The sequence below is a fragment of the Silurus meridionalis genome, chromosome 10, assembly GCF_014805685.1.
Source record: "Silurus meridionalis isolate SWU-2019-XX chromosome 10, ASM1480568v1, whole genome shotgun sequence".
In the NCBI taxonomy this organism is placed as follows: domain Eukaryota; kingdom Metazoa; phylum Chordata; class Actinopteri; order Siluriformes; family Siluridae; genus Silurus; species Silurus meridionalis.
In genome coordinates this window covers 26,312,801-26,319,710 of record NC_060893.1, presented here as the reverse complement: position 1 = coordinate 26,319,710, position 6,910 = coordinate 26,312,801, and positions in this window count along the sequence as shown.

Below are 6,910 nucleotides of genomic sequence, written 5' to 3'. Positions count from 1 at the left end.
CGTTTACGTTTGTGAGTGTTAGTGAGAAAAGGCTTTTTCCTTGCATGCCTCCCAAACAGCTTGTTGGCATGTAGAGAGCGTCTGATGGTTGTTTTGGAGACTCTGTGACCCCAAGATGCCACTCTTTGATGCAATTCTGTGACGGTGAGCTTGGGAAATTTTTTTACTTCTCTTACCATCCTCCTCACTGTGCGTTGTGGCAAGATAAACTTGGGACCTCTTCCAGCCTTGTTTGTCACTGTTCCAGTTGTTTTAAACTTCTTAATGATTCCTCTGACTGTAGATACCGGCAAGTTAAGGCGAGTGGCTATTTTCTTGTAGCCATTGCCTGACTTATGAAGGTCGACACACATCTGCCTTACTTGAATGGTGTGTTCTCTTGTCTTTGCCATGTTGACAAATGGGTAAGAGAATTAGGCCTCTGTGTCACGTCATATTTATACCCCAGGGAAACAGGAAATCATGAATTACTAATTAAAAGTCCCTAGATACCCTGACCAACCTTAGCAACTACAGAAAAATATATATAAAAAAAAAAAAATTCAGAGGAATTGTTAGGGGTGCCAATAATTGTGGCACACATGATTTCAATTTTTTTTTTTTTTTCTAAATGTGTGATTTTTTTACCACCAAAGTAATGTACTTAAATGAAAGGTTGGATTTTTCTCTTTTTTTGCATTTGGGTTCTATGTTGTTTTAAAAAAGGAGAATTTTTAGAAGTCCACGACTACATCTTAAACAGGGGTGCCAATAATTGTGGAGGGCACTGTATATCACTTCATTTCTACAAACTGTTTACATATTGTTTTTGCACATCTTTTTGACTGCTCCTATTTGCTGGTTTGCACAAACCTTTTTTTTTGTGTACATTTTGTTTAATTACAGGTTCACTCCTGTACTCAGTTCTCTTTCACACAGCGCACTGTGTAATATACAGTAGATTTATTGGCGGCGCTATTTTGTGTTTTTGTCTAACACTGTCTTGTGTTGTCTTACACTGTCTGTCTTCTTGACTTGACAAATCTGTATAAATCTGTGTTAGTGAGCACTTCTCCTTTGCCAAGATCATCCATTCACCTCACAGGTGTGGCAGATCGAGATGCTGATTAGACAGCATGATTATTGCACAGGTGTGTTTTAGGCTGGACACAATAAAAGGCCACTCTAAAATGTGCATTTTATCCCAGCACGATGCCACAGATGTTGCAGGTTTTGAAGGAGCATGCGATCGGCATGCTGACTGCAGGAACGTCCACCAGAGCTGTTGCCCGTGAATTAAATGTTCATTTCTCTTCAATGAGCCGTCTCCAAAAGCGTTTCAGAGAATTTAGCAGTACATCCAACCAGCCTCACAACCACAGACCACGTGTAACCACACCAGTCCAGGACCTCCACATCCAGCATCTTCACCTCCAAGATTGTCTGAGACCAGCAACCTGGACTGCTGCTGCAACAATCGCTTTACATAACCAAAGAATTTCTGCTTATAATATCCGAAAGTGTCTGAGGAAGGCTCAGCAACAGCGTGTTCCAGTTGCTGCCAATATCCAGCAACTTCCAATATTCAGCAATTAAAGAGGAGTGGACCAACATTCCACAGGCCACAGTTAACAACCTGGTCAACTTTATGTTCCGGAGATGTGTTGCACTGTGATTAAATTTAATTGTTTTAAATTTAATTGAATTTTTACTTTTTTTTTAATGGACACACACATTTATTATCTCTGTATTACCAGTTTTTTTTACCATGGACTTGGAATATAAAAAAAAAAAAAAAACAGATTAAAGTCTGTGGAACACAACACTGGCTGCTGGGGGAGCCCCTGGTCTATGGAGTTGTCTGGCCATCTCCACTGCGACCACCCCCACACTGTCCAGATCTTTGATTTCCTCTAAGGTTGTCACATTAGGGGAGCTGGTGAACATCACAGGGACAGACCTGTCATGAGGGGAGGACCTGGCTGCACGTATAGACCTCTGGTTAGTGCATCGCTGGAGGTCTAAACTAACAGCGGAGGAGCGTGTTTAGCTGAAGGAATACAGCATCAGTGAGATTGGCGATACAGAGGAGGAACCATTAACCCAGCTGGACGTCGCTCCTGATACAGGTGTGGTAGACCCCTCCTGGAGTGTGGGGGTGAAGGGGAGATGAACTTTGGTACAGTGACTGGGAAGCTGCTCTACAGGGCCTGTGTTAAGGTTTTAAATAAGAATAAACTGACTGGGAGGGTGGACACCCAGCAGAGTAATGTTCTTGGTTTTAATGTTGATATTAAACAAGAGTGTGGAGACACTGTTAACCAAAAAATACCTTCAGTGGAGGATTTTACACTATTATCTCTGTGAACTCTTTTATTTGTATTTTAAACCACAATGTTTTACATTACTGTCCGTTTTATTCACATAGAGAAACTGTATTTCATGCTTTTATACACTGCTCCAGATTACAGTCACTGTTTGAGCTTTTAAACCATATTTTAAGGTCATTTAATGTGACTTTTACTCCTCAGTGTTTTATTCTTGGTTTTAAGTACGTCAAGAGAAACAGGTTTATGTGCCAACTAATTAATTTTATTTTTGGGCAGGAGAAAATGGTCATAAACCCGAGCATGAAAAACTAAGTGGTTCAAAATGCTGATTGCGATGCCATCAGAATCTTCTCCAGGCTTACAAAATCCAGAATTGTTGTTGATTTTAAATTTACAGGAGTATGGGGGATCTAAAGATGTTCTAGGCTGTATGGTGTTTTGGAGAAACTCTGTTTTCAGTAAAAGAGAAAGATTTGCACTTTGCACCAGAGCTCAGCTAAATATTTACACCAACCTTCATCTTTTAACTCTCATTGTCTGATTTTATTTATGTTTATTTAATGTGATTTAATTATTTATCCATTATCTGTTTATTTGACTTATCAATCCAACCTGATACCACCCAGAAAATAACATAACTTATGTCAAATAAAGGATTGTAAAAGTAAAAAAAGTGTGTCTCTCTCTCTCTCTCTCTCGGTCGAGTTAAACATGCTCCTGAGGTATCAGTGATCACTCTACCTGCTCCTCTTCTCGGATCTGGGCACTTCATCCTGGCCTGCCTATGGATGGTGTTCTCTATAATTGGATGCGACTCATGAAATTCCAGAGTAAAAATGGGAGCTTTGAGGATTTGGACTGTAGTTAATGTCAACAGTCTGCTACACTGACTCAGGACTACAGTTTGCTCTAATCTCCATCAGTGCACTTCATCATCATATATCTGTAATAAATGGACATTCAGTGCAACCCAGATGAAGATGAGGTTCCCTCTTGAGTATGGTTTCTCTCAAGGTTTCTTCCTTGCTGCATCTCAGAGTTTTTCCTTCACTACAGTTGCCACTGGCTTGTTCATCAGGGTCAAACCTACACTTATTATTATTTTGCAGATTGTTTGGATCAATGTGATGGCCAATGGTGGACAGTAGTTCCCATTTGGGAGCTTTGAGTTGCATCACAACGCTTCTGGAAAGCCCCTGCGTTGACCACGCTCTGAACCAAGTGTAAAATCTGACCAACATCTGCTAGTTTCCGATGAATCCCACAACCGCTTCCGTAAACATGTTGACGCTATCAAATCTGCGCCTGAACATGTCCACCGATTGGTCAGTCCAGCGTGCGACCTCCCTCTAAACCGGAGCTTCCTGTTTCAGCCTTTCTTTTTTCTACAAGCTTTTATACAAGAGGAAGATGGCGGCATGGTCCGATGTCTCAAATGGTGGGCGTGATTGTGCCTTGTTGCTGTTCTTAAATGGTGTGTAGCAGTGGTTCAGTGTCCTTTCGCCCTGGTGGGCAGGTGATACTGCACGCTTGAGGTTGGCACTGTGAAAGTCTCCCACCACAATGAGCGCAGCATCCGGATGCTGTTTTTGGTGTAGCATTAGTGTCTCATGTAAGTCCCATACTGCAGTATCCGTGTCCGCTTACTGAATTTCCAAGGTAGATAGAAGGGCCGGCATCTGATGGTCAGTAGTTCCAGATTTGGTGTCCAGGAGCATCAGGGGGAACAATGCTTGCACTGTCACACCAGTGATTGTTCACCATCAGACACACTCCACCTCCCCTTGACTTCCCCGACTCCAGTGTTCTGTCCATGCAACCTTGGCCAGCTGGATTCAGCCATGTCTAGGTGAAGCAGAGAAGGTATCAGTCCCTAATGTCCCTCTGGAACTTGCCCTGAGCTTGTCAAGGTTGTTTTCCAGTGACAGGACTTTGGCTAATGAGATTCTAGGTAAAGAAGCGGGGTGCGCGTGCCCTCAGCCTATACCTGACGCTGGATAGTTTCCTTTGCGGATGCCGGTACGGGTCGTGTTCTTTTGTTCTTCCTCAGGATCTTGCTTGGCCAGCATGGGTCCGGGTTTAAAAATGGCGAAAGGTGAGTGGATTGTTCACCAATTAATATGAGTGGCTCTGTCATATGTAATGATGACCATATTATATAAAGAGAATGGTATCTATGAAAATAAATATATAAAATAAACCAAAAAAGACAAAGCATATCCAGAGCAGTCGTGACTGCAGCCAACCTCACCGGTGCCATCTTGTGTAAGTGAGAGCTATAGACCATTCTATTTTTAGACTTTGGTACAGGCCAATTAAAAATGGATGGCGGGTCGCAGTTTGGACACACTGCTCTTAATAATGTGTTCAAATGTGAGCAAATAGATATTTCTTATTTCTAACTTTTATCTTATGCACTATGAAATATTTTTATATTTTATGTATAATTATTTATTCAGCATTGAGTTTAACTGTGTTGATATTTGTTTTACTCAGTGTTTGTATTCTCCACAAGCTCCTTCCATCCAAAGGATTTGTAGAAAGTGTGATCAGTGAATCTGATGTACTTTAACACCAAAGAACAGTTTCCTTCATGCAGCTTGTCCTCAGGAACATCAACATGTCCTTTATATACTCGAAATGAACATGTACCATCAATGTGTAGCGTGTGGGAGCCCAAAAGACCCCAGTATGTACTTGTTACCCGACTACGCCACCCTGGGATCTACCCATGGGAAATACTAACTTAAATTAAACAGGTTCGGTGTGTACCAAATAAAAAGGAACAGAGACAGATTTCTTATTTTAGTGTTGGATTTTTATTAACCTCCTCAACACTTCCAGAATCAGTTAAAATATAAACCCTTATTTTTAATACCTTATTTTATTTAAAACTACAACATGAATCATATTAAAAGGATACCAACTGTTACAATTACCGATTAACACCAACCATTCCAGTGGATACAAAGGAAGGCTGACAGGCCACGGGTGCAGGCCCACTTTAACCCCAAAAAGGTTCCAAGGACCAACACCCACAACCAAACCAGTGCTCCCAGATGATCCACTGGAAAGGAACAGATGCACAAAATCAGTTGGTTATCATACCATAAAATATCTGCAAACAATGCCCCTATAGTCTTTTTAACAGTCAGCTAAACACGGCATCCATACAACATGATGGGTGCCTTAAATAAAGAAAACCAAACAAACATTAAATCACAAAACCCAAAAATAAAGGGTAAAGAAGGACAGCAGTGACCAAATGCAGTTCCCCTCCATTTAACCAGGCCTGCACAACAATACCGGACTTAAACAGCACATCCACAGTCCAGCCGCCAAAGAGCAAATCTGATCACCCTCTTATTAGATGCACAACACTTGCACATGAAGGATAAAAGCAGCCTTATTAGAGGAGAAGTCTGACGATGAAACAAACAGACAATCAAGCAGCCACCATTCCTCACAGCTGCTCAGACACTTTATAAGGGTACGGGATCCGAAGCGTTTGTTCATTCGCTCACGCTAATCGGGACACTTCCTCTTAAAGGGGCAATGCACTCACTGGGGCCTACCTCTTAAAGGGGCTACGCTTTTTTATACTTTTATAAAAAAAGGTACATTTCAAGATAAAAGGCCCCATAAAGGACCTTACTACAATCGCTTCTCTCAAACACAACCTTATTATTAGCATGCCAACGAATAACTGATGTTTTGCTGAAGACTTTACTCAGGTGACATCGCAGGAGAGCTTTGGAACTCAAATGTGCTTCTACAGTAATATCTGGAGTCTGTGGGGGGGGAACACTACAATCTACAAGATTTGGAGTATTTTATAAAAATTGTACCCTATTGTAAAGAATGTTAGGACACTTGTGTGTTGTTGGACTTGAATCAGGTCACTCACCCACACAGACAGAGAGCCAGAAGATTGAAATAGAAAGGAAGATATGTCAGAAATCCAGCTTGCCGTTTTTCCCGTGCCTCCCGGTATTTAAGCATTGTTCTTGCCACCCTGCCTGCTCCTGCTGCATGCAAGCACGAGGGCAACCCTTGTGCTATGTTGTCTAAAGATTTGGAAAGATACGCAACAGGGCGATATCTGTCACCGTGTTCCTGGGCTAGGATCCCCGCAGCCGTACCACCACGTTCGTGCACATATAGGTGAAAAGGTTTAGTATAATTTGGCTGACAAGTCAACAAAACCCTGAGGAAGACGTGTACAGGTGAATTGACGTCCAATATAGGTAAATGTGAAAAGCGTCTGCGTCTCTGAGGCCAAAGGGACACTGTAAAAAGCAGAACAAAGATCAATCACAGTAAAAAATCTGTGCGTCGCTGGGATAGAGTTAACCATGATAGCTACATCGGGCACCAAAGGAGCTAACGGAATAACTCATTTATTAATCTCACGTAATTCTTGTGTTAGCCTACAGCATTTTTTTATCTGCCTTCAAGACGGGATTAATCTGTGTGTTATAAGGTGAATGTGTCTCGATCAAAACACCTTGTGACAATACATTTTCAATAACTGGAGCAATGCCAACATTTTTCTCTCTTTTGACAATGGATATTGTTTAACAAAAATCAGATGGTGTGTT